General features: G+C 40.7%; 1 long non-coding RNA gene across 1 annotated transcript; it reads right to left on the bottom strand.

Annotated features, from left to right (window-relative positions):
- Window positions 1-1,819: 1,819 nt before the first annotated feature.
- On the bottom strand, window positions 1,820-6,324 carry LOC131280858 (uncharacterized). Its single transcript, XR_009188508.2, has 4 exons — window positions 6,074-6,324; window positions 5,348-5,440; window positions 4,357-4,426; window positions 1,820-4,241 (listed from the first exon to the last, which is right to left on the bottom strand). It is a non-coding gene; the product is annotated as an uncharacterized lncRNA (long non-coding RNA).
- Between the last annotated feature and the right edge of the window lie 4,607 nt (window positions 6,325-10,931).

The following is a 10,931-nucleotide window of genomic DNA, read 5'->3' as shown; positions in this document are numbered from 1 at the left end:
AAGTAAAAAGAAAAGTAAAGTAAGGTAGGGGAAAATAAGACATGAGAAAGTATCATGAAAAGCACGTGAGAAAACATATCTATTATAATAATTAGAATCGAGCTTACCTAAAAAGGGATAAGGGGAGGAGTATATTTATGCTAACCATGAATACACATTCCATGCTTATGTCACAGAGCAGATACTGCAAAGTGAATTTTCAGAAAGAGTGGGACAAAAGCTGCCTTGTTGAGGTTAGAACTCCTAGCTATCTCTTTAAAAAGAACTTCTTTTAAATTCACATAACATTGAAGTAACCAGTTAAAGCAGACAATTCATTGGCATTTAGTACCTTCACAAGGTTTTGTAACCGCCATCTTTTTCTAGTTCCAAAATATTTCATCATCCCCCAAAGAAATACCAGACCTATTAAGCAGCCCCTGGTGACAACCAATCCGTGTACTGTCTATGGATTCACCTGTTCTCGACATTTCATAGAAATGTAATCATACAATAGGTGACCCTTTAGGTCTGGCTTCCTTCACTTAGCATAATGCTTTCAAGGCTCGTCTACCTTGTAATGTGTATCCATACGTCCCGCCTTTTTTTTTTTTTTTTTTTTGCTAAGTAATGTTCCACTTTATGTATGTACCACAGTTTTTTTAATCCGTTCATCCATTGATGGACATCTGGGCTGTTTCTACCTTTTTATTGGTTATTGTGTACAATGCCGCTGTGAACATGCACACACATGTATCTGAATACCAATTTTCAATTCTTTTGGGTATATATTCAGAAGTTGGGCTGCTGGGTCATATGGTAATTCTATGTTTAGCTTTTCAAGGAGCTGCCAAGCTGTTTTCCACGGGGGCTGAGCCACTTTACGTTCCCTCGAGCAATGTCCAAGGGCTCCCAATTTCTCCCCATCCTCTCCAACAATAGTTACTTTCTCTTTTTTTTTTAGTAAAAATTTTAGCCATCCTACTGGGTGTGAAAATTTTAGCCATCCTTACTGTGGTTTTGAATTGCATTTCCCTAATGACTAATGATGTCATGCCTTTTCTCAGGTGTTTTGTGGTCAGTTGTATATTTGTATATCTTTTTTGAAGAAATATCTGGTTAAGTCTTTTGCCAATTTTTAAAATTGGGTTATTGCTTTTTGTCGTCAAGTTGCCAGCTACCTCTTAAATGTAAACAGCAAACTTAGTTTTTACTACACAAAGGAAACAAAATCAAAAGAGTCCTAGCTTAAAGCTAAAATTGCATATGATCAAACACTATATTAAAAAAAGTCACCATTATTGAATTGTTTGGAGTTAACATTTTCTGTGGCTAACCTGTCCTTTGATACTCCTGAAATCTGCTAGAAGGCTAGAATGAGTAGAGTAGAAATTCAAGAACCAGGAAGTGATATATGATTTTCCATTCAAAGGAATCAACATTTCTTGTGTATTTTATTTTTTTAGACAACAGAGCTTTGCTCTTCATATGTGTTCTAGCCTTGAAACCAGCTCCCTGCAGAGAAATTCTTGGTTCTAAGCAGGGTTCTTCAGAGTGTCCTTAACCCAGAGGTCACAGGCCCCCAAGTATGGATGGGGCAGCACAGCTCTAAGGTGAGCGTTCCTGGGGCCCAGAGGGAAAGCATGAAAAGCAGGGTGAATTCTAAACCCTAAAGATGACAAATATGAACACTGGCCTGGGGTAAAGGATATGAGGCATTAAGGGCTAAAAAAGAAAACAACAACAACAAAAACAAAGAACTGTTATTTCTCTCCATAACTTCCTTTAGATCTTGTATTAGCCAGCCAAAGGGGTGCTGATGCAAAATAACAGAAACGGGTTGGTTTTTATAAAGAGTGTTTATTTGGGGTAGGAGCTTACAGATACCAGGCCATAAAGCATAAGTAACTTCCCTCACCAAAGTCTATATTCACGTGTTGGAGCAAGATGGCTGCTGATGTCTGTGAGAGTTCAGACTTCCTGGGTTCCTCTCTTCCAGGTCTTCTCTCTGGGCTCAGAGTTCCTCTCTTCTTGGGGCTTGGTTCTCTTTCCTAGTGAGCTTACTTCCTGGGCCCCCAGCTTAAGGCTTTAGCATCAAACTCCAACATCAAAACTCCAACATCAAAAACCCTCAACTCTGTCCTTTGCCATGCCTTTCATCTCTGAGTCCCCACCCACTAAGGGGTGGAGACTAAAGGCCCTAATGATGTGGCCCAATCAAAGCCCTAATCATAACTTAATCACGCCTAGGTACAGTCTGGATCACAAACATAATCTAATATCTACTTTTGGAATTCATAACCATATCAAACTGCTACAGATCTTAATCCTTAAATGTTTTAAAAAGAATTTTAAAAAATATTTTAAGAATATGTAACAAGAACTGTGTGATTATGTGCCTGATAACCCTCCTCCTAGATATTTACCTTAGGAAAATAATCAGAAGTGTGTGAAATGATTTACAAATAAGTATGTTCACTGAAGCATTATTTATAATATAGGAAAAAGTAGAAACAAACCCAATGTACAAAGATAAGGAAATGATTAAATAAATCATGGCCTGTTCATATGATCAAATGCTGTGTGGATATATGAAAATCATGTTTTCAGAAATAGTTGTTGATAAAGGAAAGTTCTGTGTCTATAACTTTCAGTGACAAAGGTAGATACACAACCATATATCTCATGTAATTATAATTTTTAGGAAAACATTTATCTCTATTATATATACAGGAAAAAAACTTGAAAAGAAATTATTGAAAATGTTAACTTGCTACCCACAGCTATGGAATTGTTGCCCACGGTGGCCAAGGTGAGAAGCTCCGGCTCTGGGTGCTTGTGAATGTCACCTAAAGTGAGGAGCAAGATGCTCTGAGTGGCTGAACACACCTGCCCGGGCTCACCCCCTAAGGAGTCAAGGGGGCAGTGCTGACCTTGGGCAAGTGGCTAAGAGTCAGGCCTCTCTGAAGCATGGAGGCAAAGCCTTTGCAGAATTCCGCTCCTGGTCGCTCGCCTGTTTCTTCCTCAAGCCTCCGTTTTGTCTCAGAAGGAAATGCTGTTAGTCCAAGAGGCTTGTGCTGTTACCAAGTTGTACTGCTTAGGACTTCCTAAACGTTCTGTTTAAGTGCTGACAGACTGATGTTTTGATCGATGGCTGCTATATTTCTCCATATGCTAGGTTGACAGGCTGATAATACCCAAAGTCAATTTCTCTCGCTATCTCATTTACACATTTCTATTTTCCAGTTGCCTTATCTGTGTTTTGTTAAGTACCTCAAAACAGGAGAGAGCAGGGGTCTCTGGGAACACTCGGCCTGATTTCTGTACAACTGGGATCTTCAGGGCTTGCTAGAGCCTCCACGAATTGAGGGTGGAGCCGCGGCAGACTTTGATGGTGAGAACGAAGGCCCTGGCGTGCGCGGCATGGTTGGCGCAGAGAGGCCATCGACGAAGTTGTGTGTGATTTGTTTCCAGGACGGGAGAAGACTGTAAACATTTCACTCATTACGACGGAGAGCCTCTGTGGGAACAGAGAAAGGTCTAAAGCGCTCACAGCTGCAGGAACTTCACAGGGAGGTGCCTTCTCCCCACAGCGGCCCCAAGGCCTCCCCCAGCCCCTGACGTCCTGGGTTTCATAGGAATCCCGCGGAGGGGTCGCACGCCAGTTCCTCGAAGACAGTGGGGTGCCAGCTACTTCACTGAGAGCTGAGGAGGGGCCTTCTCACACACCATTCCCTCCACCCACCCCGGCCCCTCGAAAACAGGAGGGTCATTTGCAGGGCTGAATGTTTAAACTTCTTTGGGACATAGTAGGGCTTGGTGGTTAGTAAGCGACCTGGTTTCAAATCCCATTTCTGTGGTTTGCCAGCTGTGTCATTCGGGAAATTTCCTTAAATTCCTTGAGCCTTAGTTTCTACATAGCGGTGTGTTCAACAGGTAATTAAATAGAACGCTTTAACTCAGTGCCTGGCTGATCGTGAGCCCTCACTAACAGGTGGCTGTTCTAGTTATGACACGTCCCCTAAACGGCAGGGGAGAGAGAGGGCGAGGGCGAGGTACGGGATGGGGTGAAAAGCAGCAGGCAGTTCATAAGGCTTGCTTTCAGAGCCGCTGGGGTACACCTCCTTCCATACAAAGCTCTCAACGCAGCGAAATTTCTTATTTCTCACGGGGAGGTGACAGATTTTTTCTTTCAGCTTTTCATCACTTTAAAGGACATTTGGTGAAAATGAGTGGTTTTAGAGGCCTGTCTGTGAGCTGGGCTGAAAGGAAAGATGAACGAGACAGTGAAATTTTGTCTGTGCCTTAAAGAAACCCTCCTTTTCCTTCCCACTGCACTGACGATACAATGTTCTTTCAGACATATCCTCTCCTTACCGTCCTCTCCATTCTTGCTTTTATTTTTTTTCATTTCTTCTTCCATCTCACATCTCTAACAGCAGTTCAGCTGTTCAGAAACAAAAACCAATAAACCACCACAACAAAGAGCGACTATTCGTAAAGGACAGGAACCAAAACTATCAATCACATAACACATGATAATCCCACATCTACACACTGGCACATAGTAGCACAAGCACCATAAAAACTCAGCTTTCTTTGGGAAAGCAGCCATTTTGGAGAGCTGGGTTTTCTAAGCAACTGAGAGTTGAGAGCTTGTCCTTCAAAGCACCAAAAAAAAAAAAAAAAGAGAGAGAGAAAACAAAGAAAGTAAGGGAAGGGGAGGAGAGGACAAAAGAAAAGATATTCTGGTATTTTGGGTGGAAATTTTTCTAAAACGTAATTTAACCACTCCTATTTACTTAAGAGTCTGGGAGCTATTTAACTTCTTCTTTTCTTTTCTTTTTGGTACCAAAGTCATCCTAATGAGATTCGCATCTAATACTACTGCAATACCATTGTAGAATGAAGTTATACTATGGTATAATGAAAAACTGAAGTACATAGGGACGTTTGCCTGCACACCAAGTGGTCCCAAATTACTGTGCTTTTTAAAAAATTCTTTCATCTGCTTTCCATACTTTTCTCTTTCCCCCTTCATTGGTCTGCCAGCAATTACATCTTGTTAGAGTCTATGTCCGTGGGAAGCCTCCCCACTTTCAAGTTTTTATCTCTAAACTGCTATGGACATAGAAGTGAGAAAATCAAACTGGTGAGGACAATGTGTGCAATAGGCAGAAATACTTTGAGTAGGGGCCTGAGGGCTAATTCTCCTCTGAGAAAAGTGTGTGTATAAGAAACGTTTTTCTAAAATTTTGTTTTTATGTCTTTAAACTCCTTGTTTCCGAGCTATTTTCTGGATATGTGAGGTAATGCAAGAGCTGAGCTCTATGTCAATAAAAAAATCTATAAAGTGTTGTTGACTTACCTGCTCCCACCCAGGTTGCATCAGTTTTTCAAATACTTATATATAGATGATGTATTTCTTCAGCGCCCTGAAGTTTTGAAAATTGTAATAGCTCTGGGGATTGAATTGACATGAGAGGAAAATATTTCAAGTCTCCTTCAGCACTTTTTATGCTCATGAAAACGTTTTCAGTGTATCAAAGCCAGTGTTTGATCACAGAGAAATAGTACCCTCAGAAATCTCTGTCAGGTGCTATCTCCCTATTGATGACACTTTCCTCTTTTCCCTCTTGGTTTATAAGATTCATTTTCCATGACTGGCTCTTTCGGTTCGGGCTTGTTTTGGTCAAAAATGTTATCTAGGCAATTGCTAGTTCTCCAGGATTTCCTGGCACAAGCCATAATGAGTAGTAAAAAAGTCCAGGGGCTGGCAGCATTAGTCACCCAACACAGTCAGATGCAACTGAGTCAGGTTCCGGATTTCCATCCCCTGGCCCTGCTTATTCCAGTGTTTCAGGACAAGCAAAAGCTGGCGGCGGGAAGCCACAGGCCTGGGGCAGATTGCAGCGGGCTGCTCCCTCCCCCCCGTCCCCCCCGCCCCCCCCAGTCCCTGAACCCTGGGACCCCTCCGCGGGCCTGACACTGTTTATATTAGCTATCACGCACAGAGCCATCATGTGATACCTTCTGCAGTCAGCAAGTTTATCTTACGTTAAAGTTTTACCAGCAGAGATCAAGCAGTGTTTACCCCAGTTCTGCCGCTGGTCATGTGCAAATAGCATCTGTGAACGTTTTCCGCACACCTTTTGGACTCCCGCCTTCACAGTCCTCGTTGCGATGAACGTTGCGGGGAAGAGCCAGCAACTGTCAAGCCTTTGGTAAATGCTAAAATATTCACCAGAAACGTTTCGTAAGCACCGCTGTCTCGGTGCATGGGTGGCTTCCTTGTCACTGTCAGAGCACGCGCATGGATTTCAGACAGTTGTCCTAATGTAAACCCAAAACTCATTACTGTGTGTCCTCTAATGCACAGGTAAGAATCTCTGAATACTGTAACATATATCCTCACTGCAACAAAAATTCTATGTTTAGAGGTTTTTAAAAGGATTTTTATAAATCGGACTTCATTTTACTTTCCACCCCCATTTTTTGGTGTTTATATATATATCTTTCGCAATGTTTTAGGCATTATTCTAAGTGTTTTAAGATACTAATTCATTTAATCCTCATGGCAAATTTGTGAGTTAAGTATTATTCCCCCATTTCATGGGTGTGTAAACTGAGGCACAGAGAGATTAAGTCGTTTGTCCAACTCTTTTTTTTTTTCAATTTATTTTTCTTTATTTATTCCCTCTTCCCCAGATGGTTCTCTTGTCTGTCTGCTCATTGTTTGCTCGCTTTCTCCAAGAGGCACCAGGAACCGAACCTGGGACCTCCCATGTGGAAGGCGAGTGCCCAGTGGCCTAAGCCATACCTGCTCCCCTTGTCCAACTCTTAATACTGCCAGGCATATTTCCTAAGAACATAGATATTCACTTACATATTTACCTTAAGGGCAGTTATCAAGTTTGAGAAATTTAACATCGACATAAGGAAAGATTGATTGATTGGGTCCCTACCCCCCATTATCTGCTCTTTGTGTCTATTTGCTGTGTGTTCTGTGTCTGCTTGTCTTCTCTTTAGGCCACACTGGGAACCAATCCTGGGACCTCCTGGAGTGGGAGAGAAGTGCTCAATCTCTTGCACCACCTCAGCTCCCTGGTCTGCTTTGTCTCTTATTGTCTTTTTCTGTCTCTCTCTCTCTCTTTTTTTTTTTTTTTTTTTGCATCAGCTTGCTGCACCAGCTTTCTTCTCTGGCCAACTTGTTGCACGGGCCAGCTCTCTGCATGGGCCAGCTCACCGTGTGGGCCAGCTTGCCTTCACTAGGAGGCCCCAGGAATCAAACCCTGGACCTCTCATATGGTAGACAAGAGCCCAATCACTTGAGCCACATCTATTTCCCCTGTGCTGCCTTTCGTTATTATTTTCTTTTAAATCTCTGTCTTTTTTGTTTTTGATTGTGGAACTTTCCCATCCCAACCCCTGCAAAGCGTCCATGTGAGTGAGATTACTCACACTCACAATGCTTGCTTCCCTTGTCACCATCCATTAACAGAACTTTCCCAGCTCCTCCGACAGAAACCCTGCACCCATTATGCACTACTCTCCCCTTTCCCTCCTGTAAACCTCAATCTATTACACTCTTCTTTGGTTAGACACCAACTTAACTTCAACAGTATATACACTATGGTCCTATACCCCTCTGTCCCTCCACTGCTATGTAGTTCTTGTCACAAACTACATATGTATATATTATAAGTCCGAAACCAATGATTTTTTATTACTTATTATGTATTTGCCTTTTAGATTTTGTAGGAAGTAAAAAGTGGATTTACAAACAAAAAATATAATCATACGGGCATTTATATTTACCCATGTTTTGAGCCTCACCAGAGATCTTTATTTCTTTATACTGCTGTGATGTATTGTCTGCTATCCTTTCCTTTCAATATGCAGAACTCTCTTTAGCATATCTTGTAAGGCCAGTCCAGTGGTGACAGTCTCCTTCAACTTTTTTATCTGGGAATGTCTTAATATATCCCTCATTTTTGAAAGATCGTTTTGTCAAATATAAAAATCTTGGTTGGCAGTTTTTTGCTTTCTCCACTTTAAATGTCATCCCACTGCCTTCTTGCCTCCATGGTTTTCAATGAGAAATTTTCATTTTAATCTTATTTCTTATTGAGGTTTCTTTGTATGTGAAGCAATGTTTCTCTCGCAGCTTGCAGAATTCTCTCTTTCTCTTTGGCATTGGACAGTTTGATTATCATATGGCTTGGTGTGGGTCTATTTGGGTTTATCTTGTTGAAGAGTATATGCATGCCTTTTGTTAAATTTGGGAAGTTTTCAGCCCTTACTTCTTCCAATATTCTTTCTGCCCCATTCTCTCTCTCTTCTCCTTCTGGGACTTTCGCTATGCATAGATTGGTAAATTTGATGTGGTTTCCTAGGTCTCTCAGGCTCTGTTCACTTTTCTTCATTCTTTCTTCCTTTCTGCTCCTCAGACTGGATGATTTCAATTGTCTTATTTTCAAGTTCAATGATTCTTTCTTCTGCCAGCTCCAATATGCTGTTGAGATCCTCCAGGGAACTTTTTATTTCTGTTACTGTGATTTTCTGATCTGTTTGGTTTCTTTTCATGATTTCTCTTTATTGATATTCTCTTTGTGTTTATCAATTGTCTTCCTGATTTCATTTAGTTCTTTGCCTGTGTTTTCCTTTAGCTTCTTGAACATATTTAGGATCAGTTTTCAAAAGTCTTTGTTTGACACATCCAAGCTCTTGTCTTCCTCCTTTTTTGGCTTCTAATTCTTCATCCTATTCTTTTTGCATCAGTCATCATTTCCTGTTTTTTTTGTGTGTGTGGTTTGTAATTTTTTGTTTTCACCTGCACATTTTGGTATTTTAATATGTTATCTCTGAAATTTAGACACTGCGGTACCTGATCCCTAAGTTTGTATCCAGCTAGTATTGTGACAAAGATTTCCTTGAATATTAGGAGCAGACAAACAAACAAACAAACAACAACAAAAAAAAAAAAACCAAGAAAAAGAAAAAAACACCTTTCTCAGTCTTTGCCAATTGACCTGTGCAAGCACTCTACCAGAACATAACTGTCCTAACAAACAAATTTTAGCCTAAGGCAAAAGCACAGGTTGTCCTCAGTCTGTCCTGTCCTTGGCATGCACACATGGCTCTAGAAATTCCCATTTACACAGATCTGAATGTCCCCTCTTCCATTGGAAACATTGCTTCTTCATGGTCCATGCCACAGCCAGCTGCTATTTGTTTTCCTACAGTGTTCTGTAGGAGACCTCTGTGAGCTGTCTTCTACAGGCAGAGCAATTTCTGGGATGGCAGCCTGTTCTGCCCTTCAACTGCTATCAGAAAGCCTCGCACCCAATAAGTGCACAAGGATTACCCTGCTCCCTTCAGAATTTAGAACAGGAGCCTGCACTGGAAACACAGGCTGGGTCTTTGCTGAACCAATGAGGTGTTGGAGGACGGGCAAGCCCGAGTGCCATGAGGAAGATTAAGTTGGATTTCCTATCATTTTTAAGTTGGATTCCCTGTTACTACAAACTTTTAACTGTTTTCTGGAGTGCCAGGAAATGGTTCTGCCAACTCTTGTTTGTTGCTTAAAGCTACCATATGGTACAGAGTGCTGGAGAGGCTCACACCACCGTCTTGGTTGACCAGAATGCAAAGATGACTTTTTAATATCTACTAATGTCGATAATATTCTAGCCCTTATACAAAATGCCAAAATGTTGGGCTCCATGTTCTTTAAGAAACAATATCCAAATTTATTTGATGACAAAGTTGTGACGGTTCTTGCTTTGTTTTGCTTTGTTTCTAGATTTTTGGTTTAACAACTATCTTAATTTGAAGTGGGTACAATGACATTGAAGAATAGTGCTGAAACTGCTGGACTTCCTCTCTTACACCAAGTGTGTATTCTCTATCTGCCTATCTATCACCATCATCTATCTAATCTGAGGAATGAAGTAGTCATCTTGCCAGTTAACTGCGTTTTGTAGGTCTTTAGAAAGACTTCATTTTAGCGTTCTCATCATAAAATGTGGGCTTTATGCCAAGTGTAGAAAGTGTGAAGTATTATAAAGGGAAAGAGTTTGTGGCAGGAAATCTAAGATAAGTCAGCTTTTATGACTGGAAGTAAATCCTTAGGTACAGTGAAAATTCAGAGATGAGTGGAAATTATAGGTGTATGAACAATTTACAGTGTTTCTCATATAGCAGGTGATTAAAACAGTAAAAGAAAGAAAGAATGCAGAAGTGGCATGGGGCCCCAGTTTTCCCTGAAAAAAATGGTATAAAAGGATCTCTGCAATGATTAAGTTTCCTGCAATGATAAGGCATGTGGAATGCTGTAATTTCATTTCTTAGGTAAGAGTATTATCCTGCCTCTCCTAATACTAATTTCCCAAGTAGAGCTTGTCTTAGCTGTGTTCATCATTTCTACAATTACTGTGCATGTGGAAGTGCTAAGTAAATAAATTCTAAAGCATTATACAAGTGTTAGCATTAGTACTAGCCACCCCTTTCTCATCTTCTGGTTTTGAATCCCAAAAAATAAAAAAAGGAGGGGAGGCACTAGGTAGTTGGCAGCATAATGCTGACTAAACTACAGCAATCCGTTACCAACTTCAGCATTGTGATAATGTAGCTTTATATTTATTTATTTATTTATTAAAACTTTAAAATCTATGATATTTTAGCAGATTTAGTTTAGTCTCCTTAGCAATGATGAATTTCTTTTCCTTGAAGTTATGTGTACCAATACTGAGGAACTGTTTATGTTCCACAACCTAAAGAATGGACAGAAGAGTAGGTCCAGAAAAACCTACAAAGTTTCTCAATATTTTGGGAAAGGACCAAGTGGTTACAATGGTGGGTTATAGTATTATTCATAGTTATTTTCTCCTTCCCCTTTAAGAGGGTTATACACCCATACCCATGTCAGCCTCCTTTAGGCTCCAGTGTCA

This window comes from Dasypus novemcinctus, chromosome 13, assembly GCF_030445035.2.
Source record: "Dasypus novemcinctus isolate mDasNov1 chromosome 13, mDasNov1.1.hap2, whole genome shotgun sequence".
Lineage (NCBI taxonomy): Eukaryota > Metazoa > Chordata > Mammalia > Cingulata > Dasypodidae > Dasypus > Dasypus novemcinctus.
The sequence above is the reverse complement of the archived record's forward strand: the minus strand, read 5'-3'. Positions and strand labels throughout refer to the sequence as shown.